At 43.5% G+C, this 16019-nt stretch overlaps 1 protein-coding gene across 1 annotated transcript in view; it reads left to right on the forward strand.

The window, feature by feature from the left end:
- The first annotated feature begins 392 nt into the window (after positions 1–392).
- The window catches only part of LOC141126879 (P2Y purinoceptor 2-like), a 133294-nt gene continuing 117667 nt past the window's right edge, over positions 393–16019 (forward strand). The window contains exon 1 of the mRNA XM_073612915.1: positions 393–496. The gene's annotated coding sequence lies outside the window, so the exon portion shown is untranslated. The remainder of the gene's footprint in view (positions 497–16019) is intronic.

Genomic DNA, 16019 nt, shown 5'->3' on the forward strand with positions numbered 1-16019 from the left:
AGTTATAAAGAGTCTGGATTGTGCTCCTTTCAAAATCACTTAGTGAACCCTCAGGAGAACAACATTGTAAGTGTTATTAATACCATTTAAGTGCCTGTATAGTGCCTATATAGCAATGTGGAAATCTCCTAAAATGAGGGGAATTCCCCTATAAGACAGTTATAACCAGAATACATGTCCTCTCCTCACTGGAAAATTAACTTTTTTGTTGTTTTTTGACAACTCTAACATTTTGGATTTTGCCTCACTTTTTTTCTTGGTGACAATGGTCACCTATACAAATAATTCAATAAATAGTACAGTACACAAAGGCTGAGGGCATATGGGCGACTCTGCCACTAACGATCCTGATGCTGACAATTTGTATTTATCCTCATAGACTGCATCTTTCACAGTGAGGTCCAGGCAATGTCTGGTAACACAGGCGACCAGCTGGAGGGATATCAACTGGCAACACAGGCGAGTGGCTGGAAGATTCTCAGGACTTGTAACACAGGTGAGTGGGTGGAGAATTTTCAGGGCTGGTAACACAGGTGAGTGAATGAAGGAGTCTCAGGGCTGATAACACAGCCGAGTGGCTGCAAGAATCTGATGATTGTAACACAGGTGAGCGGGTGGAGAAGTCTCAGGGCTGGTAACACTGGTGAGCGGCTGGAGAAGTCTCAGGACAGGTAACACAGATGAGCGGGTGGAGAAGTCTCAGGGCTGGTAACACAGGCGAGCAGCTGGGGGATCTCATGATTGATAACAAAAGTGAGTGGGTGGAGAAGTCTCAGGGATGGTAACACAGGTGAGTGGGTGGAGGATTCTCAGGGCTGGTAACACAGGCAAGCGGCTGTAAGAATCTCATGATTGTAACACAGATGAACGTGTGGAGAAGTCTCAGGGCTGGTAACACAGACGAGAGGCTGGGGGAATCTCATGATTAATAACACAGGTGAGTTGTTGGAGAAGTCTCTGTGCTGGTATCACAGGTGAATAGGTGGAGGAGTGTCGGGGCTGGTGACACAAGCAAGCGGCTAGAAGAGTCTCATGATTGGTAACACAGGTGAGCGGGTGGTGAAGTCTCAGGGCTGGTAAAACAGGTCAGCAGGTGGAGAAGTCTCAGGGCTGGTAACACAGGTGAGTGGGTGGAGGAGTCTTGGGGCTGGTAACACAGGTGAGCGGGAGAAGTCTCAGGGCTGATAACACAGGTAAGCGGGTGGAGAAGTCTCAGGGATGGTAACACAGGTGAGCAGGTGGAGGAGTCTCAGGGCTGGTAACACAGGTGAGCGGGAGAAGTCTCAGGGCTGATAACACAGGTAAGCAGGTGGAGAAGTCTCAGGAATGGTAACACAGGTGAGCAGGTGGAGGAGTCTCAGGGCTGGTATCTCAGGGGCTGCAAGAATCTCATGATTGTAACACAGATGAGTGGGTGAAGTCTCAAGGCTGGTAACACAGGCAAGCGGCTGGGGGGAATCTCATAATTGATAACACAGTTGAGTGGGTGGAGAAGTCTCTGTGTTGGTATCACAGGTGAGTGGGTGGAGGAGTGTCTGGGTTGGTGACACAAGCAAGTGGCTAGAAGAATCTCATGATTGGTAACACAGATGAGCAGGTGGAGAAGTCTCAGGGCTGATAAAACAGGTAAGCAGGTGGAGAAGTCTCATGTTAGGTAACACAGGTGAGCGGGTGGAGAAGTTTCAGGGCTGGTAACACAGGTGAGCGGGTGGAGAAGTCTCAGGGCTGGTAACACAGGTGAGTGGGTGGAGGAGTCTCAGGGCTGGTAACACAGGTGAACAGGTGGATGAGTCTTGGGACTGGTAACACAGGTGAGTTCCAAAGCATATTAAATAGGAGCTGCATGGTATTGGGTTCCTGCCATATACCTGGTTGCCGATTACATGCCCAGCCACCTCGGCTTCACCAGGTGCGGTTTCTCTGTGCTGCTATGGGTGGAAAGCCAGGAAACATATTTCCTGGGCATATCCAGGAAAATCAGTCCCCTGTGTTGTGGTTGAGTATGAATGCAGTGGTTTCACACTTGTCCCGCTATCAGAGCTAAAGCTCTCCAATAAGCAGGGGACATGAGCTATACTCATGGGAGAGCTCTAGCTCTGACAGCAGGGGAGGGGGATAGTGGGGGGGGGGGGCAATTGGGTGCTGTGTAGGCAGGGGCGGACTGACCATTGAGCCACTCGGGCACTGCCCGAGGCCCTGGGCCACTAGGGGGCCCCATCAGGGTTGCCAGCCTCAGTAAAACCAGGGACAGTATGTATAAATCTGGGTTTTTTTTACATCTGTCTGTGTATACTGTGTGTACATGTATGTGTATACTGTGTAATTGTATACTGTGTGTGTGTATACTGTGTGGCTTCATAATCTCTGATTGCCTGGGGGTCCCATAATCTCCTATTGCCCGGGGGCCCCATGAGTTATCAGTCCGCCCCTGTGTGTAGGACCGCTGAAGATAGACTTACATACAGCACAGTAGTCCAGCTCTACAGCTGCTATCCGGCCACAGGAATTTGCAGCGCAGCAGATTATTTCAACTTTTGAAACAAGTAAATCTGCTCAGTCTAATACTTTTACAACCCTCAATTACATTGTTCATGTTTTATCTAGAGGACAACAAAAAAGCAGAAATACAGGTGCCTCAGGATAATGCCTGTGTTGAAAAGTATAGACTAATCCTGAAGCGATAGGTCAAACAGACAAAAGAGTTGCACTCCATACTCCGAAGCGCGTTTCCTGGTTCCCAAATCATGCTACCATGCACAGCTTGGAGGCAGCTAGCTATTAACTGAAGCTGTCAGTTCCTTCAGGCCCGGGACACTTCACCCTGCTGGTTCTTATCAGCGACCCCTCTTGACTATCTCTGTCTGCAGCCAAGATTTAAAGTGTGGACTGCATGGACTAAACCCCCTTTGACTCCTTCCCAATGGTAAATTAAAATTTGATAATTCTATAAATTCATTTTAACAGTCTAGTCCAAGATGCTAGGTTGTAGATGAAACTACTATAAGGAACATCACTAGTCTGTTCAAGCTGTCCTGCTTGCCATCACCTCACTGTGCCATAACTTGGATATAATTCAATGAGCTCCATCTGCCGGTGAAGACCATTGCTGGCCTGCGTCCTGGACATTGCTGTTGCTATCTGTTAAAGGGCCCTATCCTACTCCTATCTGGTCTCTCGTTAGGATATGAAGGTTGAATAGCCCGGCCTGGGATCCCCCTTTAGTGTGGTATCATATTGCATTAACCAGTGATTCCAGTTTATCCTCTAGTTGGTATTCCACTGTGTGTGGTGTGTGTGTGCGTGTGTGTGTGTGTATATATATATATATATATAATTATATATATATATATATATATATATATATATATATATATATATATATATATATATATATACGGTATATGTATGTATGTATATTGTGCCTTTGTACCGTTGAACCGTAATTAAGCTGTGTTTAGGGGATTTCTCACCTGAGTCTTGCCTGTTATCCAGAACTCAGTTGATCAATAACCCCTTTTTATACATATACCTTTTATTCCAGTAAAAACTAAGATAATATCTACTTGACTTGTGTTTGGAGTGTCATTTAAAGGTGCCTGCCTGCAAGAAGATGTCTGAACCCAACATTAATAGTGGTCTTCCGGGAGCTGAACTTTTCCCCACTTACCATGCCTCATTCTATACTGTGTCTCTGTATGGAGGTGGCCATCTTGGCAGAGGCAGGGCTTTGCCTCCTCAAAGCCCCCAGCAAGGAGAACAGTGAACGGCACAGAAGTGACATCCCCAAATCACACTCCAGATCTCTTTAGCCTAGCAATCAGAGGCAGTAGTACTTTAGATCTTACATTGCAGATACACAACTATAAAGCTGTAGGCACAGGAGTGAGTAGGCACACTCACATACTGGGAGCTACACTGCTATTTTTCATATAAAAAGGTAGATTTTTTTCAGGGTACTGCTTAGGCATAATTAGCATTTCTAGATGTTCCTTAAAACATTGCAAAGCTTAATTTTCTTGAGTTCAGTTCCAATTTTAAAATGTACATTCACCCTTTTTAAATTGGAACTGACAAGGGTGAACTAACATCCTACAACCTCCCCAACTCCCCCGTCGATGTTGTACTTACCTCCATGGGTGATGAGTGCACATGCAGCCAGTGTAATGGTTCGGGGAATTTGAAATTCCCACTCTTCTCCCTCTTCTTTCTGCAGGGATTCTGGGACAGATCAGAGCAATTCTGATTGCTAAGTGCTGGTACAAAGCATCACTCATCCTTCAAGAGGAAGAAGAAGGATTTCAAATCCCCGAACAGCTACACAGGCTGCATGGGCACAGCTGGTAACCCATGGAAGTATACAAAGACCCAGGGGGGAGGATGTAGGGCAGTGGTGGCTGGTGCTAAACTTTTGGGGGGGGGCGCCAAACAAACACCCCCCCCCCCCCGGGTTCGTACTCCCCTCTTCTCCATTGCAGCGCCGCGGCTTCCTCTGCTTCTCTTCCTGGCCAACCCGATTTGCCTCCTGTCCTGTGTGGCTGGGAGGAGAACCTGAAAGACAATAGAGAATATTGATTGAGTGGGTGGGTTTGGGGTGCAGTGCTCTGCTCCCGGAGCCCAACCTTTTTCAAGCCAATTAGAGTCTTAGGCTCTGATAATGTGGCTTGAAAAAAAAACAAAAAAAACATATGAGTCCGGTGCCCCACATGCATCCACGCATGCAAACTAGGGGGGTGATGCCCCTGCGCCCCTTTTGGACTAGCTGCTCCTGATGTATGGTATTAGTTCACCTTTTCATTTCTACGTGAAAAGGAGATTTAAAGTGATTGTAAACCTTTTTTTTTAATAATAAACATATTATACTTACCTCCACTGTGCAGTTAGTTTTGCACAGTGTGGCCCCGATCATCGTCTTCTGGGGTCCCCCGGCAGCTCTCACGGCTCCTCCTCACATCGGTAAACCCCCTGGGAAAAACAATCTCCTGGGGGGTTACCTTGCGGGCACACTCCCGAGTTCAGCATTTGTGTCCATAGACGCAGACTGCCAGACTAGGCCCCGCCCCCCGGCGCCCGCGTCATTGGATTTGATTGACAGCAGCAGGAGCCAATGGCTGCACTGCCATCAATCTATTCAATCAAGAGCCGAGAACCCCGAGCAGAGAGGAAGAGCGCGTCTCCGCTGAGGGAACGAAGGGCTCAGGTGAGTAAAACGGGGGGGGGGGCAGTCAGTGTGAGGATGCATTAAAGTGAAAAAAACATGAGGGTTTACAACCCCTTTAACCCTTTAATGTAAATTTTTACATTTAAGAGATATGTTCAGGCAGATGTAAAATTACTGAGCATTTGAATTGGTATTTTTGTAATACATAAACTACGAAATTTGAATGCAACATACATTCAAAAGTGGGCAATAGTACCCTTTTGAACCAAGAGACATTTCATCTTCTGGTACAAATATTCTATTCATGGGACTGTTGAATGCTTCCTCCTAAAAATGGATTATACTGGGTTTCTATCCAAGCCTTTATGTCCTTGTGGTGTACCCTCTGCCTGGCCTTGTAGGATTGTCAAATTCACTTTAGCTTCACCTGCTCGCTGCTATTGGGTTAGAGGCTTAGCCCCCACAGGGAATGAGATTGCGATCTTCGCTCCAACCCTTACCCTTACTCTGCGTTACTGCCTTCTGCCTTTTTAAATGCTGTAAAAGAGTGAAGATGTTGGGGAATAAGAAGGAAGCCACGGAAGAACTCCTAAAGCACCTTCCACCGAGCTCCTCAACGATGGGGAAGAGAAAGACAAAGAAGGAGAACCCTGCTTCCGCCACTTCCATCAAGACCCCAGATTAATTCCCCTTGACCTCCACTTCTCTCCTGGCTGGCACCAGCCTGTCGGGGTCAGCCAAGCCGACTCTGTCCGCAGACGGGCTCTCCACCTTGGAGCCCTGGATTAAGCAGACAGTCATGCTGAAACTGAAAGAAGTGGATGGGCGAGTCCTTGACATGACCAAGAAGGTTTTCGGTAAGAAGATGATCCTCAAAGAGGGGTTCAGCAAGGTGGAGATGCTGTCAATGCAGATATTCAAAAGTGAGCAAGTGTATCCTATTGTACCAAGGGACATTTTATCTTCATGTAAAAATATTCTATTCAAGGGACTGTTGAGTCCTTCCTCCTAAAAAGGGATTGCACTGGGGTCTCTGTTATAAGGACACATAAAATCTTATGGTGGGGCTGTCTAATCATTTCTGATGAAAGGTCTGCCAAGTGGCCCCCTCACCTTGTACTACAGATACAGTGGATATTTAAAGTCTGTTGAAATGTCAGGTTTCTGTGATGTAAAAAAAATGAGACAAAAATGTATTATTTCAGAACGTTTTCCACCTTTATTGTGACCTATAAACTATACAACTCAATTGAGAAACAAGCTAAAATCTTTTTTTTTTGTTGGGGGGGGGGGTAAAAATAATAAAAAAAAAATGTGCTTGCATAAGTGTGCACACCCTCTTATAATTGGGGATGTAGCTGTGTTCATAATTAAGCAATCACATTCAAACTCATGTTAAATAAGAGTCAGTACACACCTGCCATCATTTAAAGTGCCTCTAATTAACCCCAAGTAAAGCTCAGCTGTTCTAGTAGGTCTTTCCTGACATTTTCTTAGTCGCATCCTACAGCAAAAGCCATGGTCTGCAGAGAGCTTCCAAAGCATCTCATTGTTAAAAGATATCAGTCAGGAGAAGGGTACAAACAAATTTCCAATGCATTAGATATACCATGGAACACAGTGAAGACAGTCATCATCAAGTGGAGAAAATATGGCACAACAGTGACATTACCAAGAACTGGACGTCCCTCCAAAATTGATGAAAAGACCAGAAGAAAACTGGTCGGGGAGGCTGCCAAGAGGCCTACAGCAATATTAAAGGAGCTGCAGGAATATCTGGCAAGTACTGGCTGTGTGGTACATGTGACCACAATCTCCCGTATTCTTCATATGTCTGGGCTATGGGGTAGAGTGGCAAGACGGAAGCATTTTCTTACCAACAAAAACATCCAAGCCCAGCTAAATTTTGCAAAAAAACATATCTGAAGTCTCCCAAAAGCATGTGGAAAAATTACTTATGGTCTGATGAAACAAAGGTTGAACTTTTTGGCCATAATTACAAGAGAAATGTTTGGCGCAAAAACAACACTGCACATCACCAAAAGAGCACCGTACCCATTGTGAAGCATGGTGGTGGCAGCATCATGCTTTGGGGCTGTTTTTCTTCAGCTGGAACAGGAGCCATAGTCAGGGTAGAGGGAATCTTGAACAGTTCCAGGTACCAGTCAATATTGGAACAAAACCTTCAGGCTTCTGCTAGAAAGCTAAACATGAAGAGGAACGTCATCTTCCAGCATGACAACGACCCAAAGCATACATCCAAATCAACAAAGGAATGGCATCACCAAAAGAAGATGAAGTTTTGGAATGGCCCAGCCAGAGCCCAGACCTGAATCAGATTGAAAATCTGTGGAGTGGTCTGAAGAGGGCTGTGCACAGGAGATCCTCACAATCTGACAGATGTGGAGTGTTTTTGCAAAGAAGAGTGGGCAAATATTGCCAAGTCAAGATGTGCCATGCTGATAGACTCATACCCAAAAAGACTGAGTGCTGTAATAAAATCAAAAGGTGCTTCAACAAAGTATTAGGTAAAGGGTGTGCACACTTATGCAACCATATTATTTTATTTTTTTTATTCTTACTTCCACTTAAAAGATTTCAGTTTGTTTTTAAATTGAGTTGCACAGTTTATAGGTCCCATTAAAGGTGGAAAACATTCTGAAATGATTTATCTTTGTCTCATTTTTTTACATCACAGAAACCTGACATTTTAACAGGGGTGTGTAGACTTTTTATATCCACTGTATACCTGGGACTGGTGCCTAATCCTTCTCTCCTTATCTCCCTACCATTATTACTGATAAGTCTAAAAAAATTCTCTTTATGCTACAGCCAAACGAGTTCCAGTCTTTAATCATTTAACCCCAGATATCATGATTTTATATCATGACTTTATTGTTATTAATAATGACTGGGTTTCCAGAGAAAACCTGGCATGTTACGCCCAATCCATAAACAAGTCATACACCAGTTGTGCTGCTTAAAACTGTTTTTTTTTTTTCTCAATCACTTTTACACATTGTGAAGACACTCAGGATCCAGCTGTCAAAATGATAGCTGGTCCTGACGATTTCAGGAACCCCTCCCAGAGGGCGGCTATAGGCACAAGCCTACCGTGCCTATTAGAAAAAGCCCAGTGCAATAAGGAATAGCTCTGACCAAATTGGTTAGTCCTATGAAACTCCAAACACAGGTTATTGTCAAAGAAGTGACAAATATTTCTGGCCCATTACCCTTTTCACACAGCAATCAGACTTTTGGGGTATACACACACAATTGAAAAATGAAAAATTGATTTTTGATTGATATGGGGAGGTGGGTGACAGATGATCACTGCTGACAGATGAGGTGGGTGACAGATGATCACTGCTGACAGATGAGGTGGGTGACAGATGATCACTGCTATACATAGGCCTCTCAGAGTATTTGTAACTCTATTTGTCCAGTCTGATTACAATGTATATACAGTCCAAATTTTTTTTTACATTTCAAATAGAGTGGGGATGGATTAGAACCCCCGGGGCTCTGCTAGGTAGATTTTATTTTAATTTCTTTTCAACAATCTTTTACCAGACAAGAAGTAAGGGAAAATCTGCAAAAAAAGAAACAGACAATGAAAAAATGTTATTTCCATTAAGTTGATTGAGTCTCTATTTTTATTTTTTTCACTTAATATGTACAGTGCCTTGCAAAAGTATTGACCCCCCTTGGCATTTTTCGTGTTTTGTTGCCTCACAACCTGGAATTAACATGGATTGTTTGAGGATTTGCATCATTTAATTTACAGAACATGCCCACAACTTTGAAGATTTTATTTTTTTTTTTTTGTGAAGCAAATAACAAATAGGACAAAATAACAGAAAAAGTCAACGTGCATAACTATTCACCCCCCCTAAAGTCAATACTTTGTAGAGCCACCTTTTGCGGCCATCACAGCACCAAGTCGCTTTGGATAAGTCTCTATGAGCTTGTCACATCTTACCACTGGGATTTTTGCCCATCCCTCCTTGCAAAACTGCTCCAGCTCCTTCAAGTTAGATGGTTTGCTCTTGTGAACAGCAATCTTTAAGTCTGACCACAGATTTTCCATTAGATTGAGGTCTGGACTTTGACTAGGCCATTCCAACACATTTATATGTTTCCCCTTAAACCACTCAAGTGTTGTTTTAGCAGTGTGTTTGGGGTCATTGTCCTGCTGGAAGGTGAACCTCCGTCCTAGCCTCAAGTCACACACACAGTGGTACAGGTTTTGCTCAAGAATATCCCTTTATTTAGCAGAATCCACCTTTCCCTCAACTCTGACCAGTCTCCCAGTCCCGACTGCTGAAAAACATCCCCACAGCATGATGCTGCCACCACCATGTTTCACTGTGAGGATGGTGTTCTTTGGGTGATGTGATGTGTTGGGTTTGCGCCAGACTTAGCGTTTTCTTTGATGGCCAAAAATTTAAATTTTAGTCTCATCAGACCAGAGCACCTTCCTCCATACATTTTAGGAGTCTCCCACATGCCTTTTCGGAAAATCAAAACCTGACATTTTGTTTTTTTGCTAAAAGTAATGGCTTTCTTCTGGCCACTCTGCCATAAAGCCCAACTCTATGGAGCGTACGGCTTATTGTCGTCCTATGTACAGATACTCCAGTCTCTGCTGTGGAAGTCTGCAGCTCCTCCAGGGTTACCTTAGGTCTCTGTGCTCCTCTCTGATTAATGCCCTCCTTGCCCGGTCCATGAGTTTTGGTGTGCGGCCGTCTCTTGGCAGGTTTGCAGTTGTGCCATGTTCTTTCCATTTGGTTATGATAGATTTGATGGTGCTCCTAGGGATCATCAAAGATTTTGATATTTTTTTATAACCTAACCCTGACTTGTACTTCTCAACAACATTGTCCCTTACTTGTTTAGAGAGTTCCTTGGTCTTCATGGCAGTGTTTGGTTAGTGGTGCCTCTTGCTTAGGTGTTGCAGCCTCGGGGGCCTTTCAAAAAGGTGTGTATATGTAATGACAGATCATGTGACACTTAGATTGCACACAGGAGGACATCATTTCACTAATTATGTGACTTCTGAAGGTAATTGGTTGCACCAGAGCTTTTTATGGGCTTCATAACAAAGGGGGTGAATACATACGCACATGCCAATTATCAGTTTTTGATTTCTGTGTATATATTTTTCAAATTTTACTTCACCTACTTTTACTATTGTGTTCTGATCCATCACATATAATTCAGGTTAAAAAAAACATTGAACTAAAGGCTGTAATGTAACAAAATAGGTAAAAAGCCAAGGGGAGTGAATACTTTTGCAAGGCACTGTATTTACTTCCATTACATTTTATTATACTGTTAAAAATATTTTGTTAATTTTTAATGAGATCTGTTCCCATCATGAATGCTATGGCTCACCATTTTATTGATATAATCAGTCATAATGGGCCAGTTTGTATAATAATTTTAGATCACCATACAGTTGCTTGTGTTTTATTTATATATGGGTTAAAGACTTTTAATATTAATTGAATAACATGGGAAGTTATATTTTTACAACCTTTTTTTGTAGCCATAAAAAAGGGCCTTTGAGCCCTGAAACGCATTGGCCATTTTATGTTTTCTTGTTATGAACTAACACTAATATTAAAAGATTCTGCACTCTTATCTCTTTGGTCTAGCACTCTCGTTATTCATTTTATACATGTGTTCCAAATTCTTTGTCCCCTGGATAAGGGTGCCCTGTTTTTTGTTAAGGGCAGCCTCACCGGAGCCACTGTGCACCATTTGAATAAGATTAACTTTCTACAATCCTAAACTAATACAAAGTTCAATCTGGCACCTCGGGTATGTATGTTCTAAACAACAAAAAGCCTGATGGGGTTCTAGCATTCCCCTACTTAAAGCAGAACTTCATTCTTTCAATCAGCTTTGACCTACTTTAACCTTAAAGTGGTTGTAAAGTCAGAAGGTTTTTTATCTTAATACATTCTATGCATTAAGATAAAACGCCTTCTGTGTGCAGCAGCCCCCTTAATACTTATCTGAGCCCCATCTAGATGCAGCAATTTTGCAGGAGTGTCTCGGATGCCCAGGACTCCCCTCCTCATTGGCTGAGACAGCAGCGCGGTGCCATTGGCTCCTGCTGCTGTCGATAAAAGTCAGTCAGCCAATGAGAAGAGAAAGGGGCGGGGCCAGGTCACGGCTCCATGTCTGAATGGACACACGGAGCTGGGGCTCGGCTCTGGTGCCCCCATAGCAAGCTACTTGCTGTGGGGGCACTCAACAAGAGGGAGGGGCCAGGAGCGCCAAAGAGGCACCCAAAAAGAGGAGCATCTGGGCTGCTCTGTGCAAAACCAATACACAGAGCAGGTAAGTATAACATGTTTTTCTAACTAAAAAAATACGAGACTAGCATCACTTTAATGTTGCCAGCATTAGTAAATAGATAGGAAAGACCCCCTTCTGCCCTGCAAGAATATTGATTATGGGAGATTTTAATGCCACACTGTCCTCAGAGCTAGATAGACCCACCCCTTCCAGAAACTTCTCCACAGACCTTTCTGCCTGTGCTCAGGCAGTGGGTCTCACCAAAATTTGAAGGTGGAAACGATCCCACTCCTGCTTTTCAGGCTCCTACAGGACCTCCTCCCGCATTGATTTAGCCTTTTCCAATCCTAAACTTCTTGCGGATGTAGTTGAGGCATCCTATTTGCCTAGTTGCCACTCTGACCACTGTCCTCTAGTAGTAGTTCTCCGTTCTCCTGCCTCCCGCAATGCAGCACTGTGGTGGCTAGGCCCTCACTGGGTCTCCCATCCAGACCTTGCAGATAAGATCCCACCATTGTTGGCTGAACTTTGGGAGCATAATTTTGGGTCCTCCTCTCCAGAAACTACTTGGGATGCTTTTAAGGCCTACACTAGAGGGCAATATATTTCTTCCATTGTTGCTATAAAAAAGCTACAGATGGCCACTACCCTTTCTTAGTAACAATTAGTAACAGATTGTTCCACAGACTATAATTCTGACCCTACCACAGGCAGATTTGACCTTTTGATGGCTGCCCAGAGACAATTGCATCTCCACTGCGTTGGTGCAGAGCAGGTGGCCTACTGAGGAAGGCCTGTGATGGGCTGATACGCGTCTAGAAGGGAAGTGCTGATAGTGACGTCCAGCCAGGCACTGTGCATGTGGACACGATGGTGCTACTCTGGTTTATATGTGAATTTCAAAGTTTTTATCTTGTAAGTGCAACTTGTCTGTTTGGGGGCTTTGAATAAATTTGTATACGGAGAACACTATGGTCTCTATACTTAATATTTACATGTCCTGAACTCATGGAATCTTGAGCCAAGCTGGGAGGTGATTAGTTTCTTTGGATGTTAATGAGCTGAGTTACCATTAAGAAAAGAGCCATCTGGATTACCCACCATTGATTGGGAAGAGGAAGTGAGAGCAAAGAGCTCGTGGGGAGATCCGCATATGAGTTTTGACTCATCTGGGAGGTGAGCGCGCATTTTTACTGGTGGTGGTGTGCACTCCCTTTGAGGACGAGCAATCACTGGTGGTGGAATTGTGTGGATACACTGATCACAAGAAGAGTTTTTCTTTTTTCATGTTTTATTTCTTCATTTTTTCATTTTATGGACTATTTATTTATTTGTAGGATTTATTTATTATAGAGATTTGCACTTTATATTTATATATATATATATTTTTACACATAGCGCTACATTTATTTATTTACTATCTATTTTGAAATTAGTGTGGTGTACCACTCGGAATGTATAGCAGCTGTGCACGTTTATTATTAGGTTATCTTATTTAAACATCACAATATTTTTTACTTGTGGCGCTGATTGTTTTATCTTATAATTTGCATTATACCTGTACGTTGGTCTGTGCATGAGATACAGCGGGCGCGCGCCCGCCGCTGGAGGAGTGCACGTGTGCCGCCACGTCCTGCAGGAGCTCGCCCCAGGGGTCCGGCAAGCTTTGGCCACCCACGATCGCAGTAAAGAGAGGCAGAACGGGGATCCCCATTTCCCCTTGATCGTGTTAACCCCTTCCCTGCTGCCAGTGTCATTTATACATTGATCAGTGCATTTTTTTTAGCACTGATCACTGTAATAATGTCACTGGTCCCCAAAATGTGTCAATTGGGGTCAGATTTGTCCGCCACAATGTCCCGCTAAAAATCACAGATCGCCGCCATTACCAGTAAAAACAATAAAAAAAATAAAATAAAATCCATAAATCTATTTTGTAGACACTATAACTTTTGCGCAAACCAATCAATATACGCTTATTGCGTTTTTTTCCCCCAAAAAATATGTAGAAGAATACATTTTGACCTAAACTGGTGAATACATTTTTTTCTTTTTTTTTTTGGTTATGTATTATAGCAGAAAGTAAAAAATATAGAATTTATTCCAAATTGTCAGATTTTTTGCTTATATCGCAAAAAATAAAAACTGCAGAGGTGATCAAATACCACAAAAAGAAAGCTCTTTTTGTGGGAAAAAAGTACATCAATTTTATTTGGGTACAGCGTCGCACGACCGCGTAACTGTCAGTTAAAGCGACACAGTACCGTATCGCAAAAAATGGCCTAGTCATTAAAGGGGAACTGCAGTCTGCTCACATAATCTGTAATAAAAACATCTTTACCATTCTGAAGCTTCCCTCCAACCACTTTGCATATTATTATATATATATACTGTGATTCCGTACTTGCCAAATATGCTGCAGAAATCTTCCTCCACTGAGTCTGGCTGCATCCATTTTAACTGTGGGCAGCTGAAGCTGCTGCCTGTTCACTTCCTAAATTTACACAGACACACAGAGGCACACCTCTCTGAATCTCTCATTGGCCCTCTTATGACTCAGCCACCCTCCCTTCCTGGCAAATTCTCATGAGAGTGAGAGTGAGAAAGAGAGCTGTGCATGATGTCATAAGCCTAGGCTTTTTACCAGACAAGAAACAGGAAGTGGGCTGTATAAGGTATTTACTGGCAGAAAAAAAAATGTTTTATTATCCAAAGTTAAAACAACAAGTGCAGAAGATTTAGTAGATGGAAAGATGAAAAAATGACTGAAGTTCCGCTTTAACCGCTTGCCGACCGCCGCACGAACATTTACGTCGGCAGAATGGCACGGACAGGCAAATGGGCGTACAGGTATGTCCCTTTAAATTTGCTGCCGTGTGGTTGCGTGCGCGCCGCCGGCGGGGCGTGCGACCCTGCCACGAGCTCCGTGAGTGTCATTCCGTGTCTCGCGGACTCGATGTCCGCGGGGATATTCGTGATCGTCTCACGGAGAGGAAGAACGGGGAAATGCTGATGTAAACAAGCATTTCCCCGTTCTGCCTAGTGACAAGACACTGAGAGTCGGGCGCGGTGATCAGTGTCCTGTCACACGTAGCCCATCCCTCTTACAGTTAGAATCACTCCCTAGGACACACTTAACCCCTGCAGCGCCCCCTCCTGGTTAACCCCTTCACTGCCAGTCACATTTACACAGTAATCAATGCATTTTTAATCGCACTGATCGCTGTATAAATATGAATGTCCACCATAATGTTGCAGTCACGATAAAAACCGCCATTACTAGTAAAAAAAAAAACGATTAATAAAAATGCCATAAAGCTATCCCCTATTTTGTAGACGCGATAACTTTTGCACAAACCAATCAATATAAACTTATTGCGATTTTTTTTTACCAAAAATATGTAGAAGAATACGTATCGGCCTAAACTGAGGAAAAAAAATGTTTTTTTATATATTTTTTGGGGATATTTATTATAGCAAAAAGTAAAAAATAATGCGATTTTTTTCAAAATTATCGCTCTTTTTTTTGTTTATAGCGCAAAAAATAAAAACCCCAGAGGTGATCAAATACCACCAAAAGAAAGCTCTATTTGTGGGGAAAAAAAAGGACGTCAATTTTGTTTGGGAGCCACGTCGCACGACCGCGTAATTGTCAATTAAAGCGACGCCGTGCCGAATTGCAAAAAGTTCTCTGGTCTTTGGCCAGCCAAATGGTCCGGGGCTTAAGTGGTTAAGGGGGTAAATCCTTCCGGGCCGGAAGTGGTTAAGGTAGAGTAAATTTATTGAAGATTAAATTTTTACCTCTCTTTCCCTATATATTTTGGAACTCACCTGTTTGGATACAGAAATCTATATTTAAGAGTATAGAACAGTTGGTTACATCTTTCCTGTGGCAGGGACGAAACCCCAGGTTTAAACTTCAGGTATTGCAACTGCCCTGGAAACAAGAGGAGCTGGCGGTTCCTGATTTTTATCATTATTTTCTGGCGGGCCAATAGGTTTTCGCTTACAGATAACTTATTGTCCCGGGCGATGATGCGGCCCTTTGCTCTGGAGGCGGCCATAGTTGGCTCCTATGAGGAGTTGTCTCATTTATTGTTATGAGGAAGCAGGGCTCCGTACAATGTCACCATCTCCATGCGTGCAACTGGTAGAGCGTAGGCAACGACTTTTCCTCACCGTTATGGAGGAATCCTTGACCATTGTATAACAGATGTACCATCCATCCATTACTGCCGGACAACCCCATACTCCAAACCCCATACCATTACCCATTAAACAAGACCACACCAAACTGGAGTAAATATTGGCCGTAGCAGCCTCTTTTATTAACCAATTAAATTTAAAATTAACATAACCGTAAAACATCTGTTACAAAAAACCCATTAGTCATTACTAGCGTTGGTCTTTACAGGAACCCCAAAATACCATCTGTTTAATACTGCGCTGCGGTACCTTTCAAATGTGATAATAGGCCTCTAGCCAACATGCTGGCTCAGGGACAACCCACTGATCGCAGTGCACCCGCTAACCAACTTCCAGCTAAACCACT

This window comes from Aquarana catesbeiana, linkage group LG02, assembly GCF_042186555.1.
Source record: "Aquarana catesbeiana isolate 2022-GZ linkage group LG02, ASM4218655v1, whole genome shotgun sequence".
In the NCBI taxonomy this organism is placed as follows: Eukaryota; Metazoa; Chordata; class Amphibia; order Anura; family Ranidae; genus Aquarana; species Aquarana catesbeiana.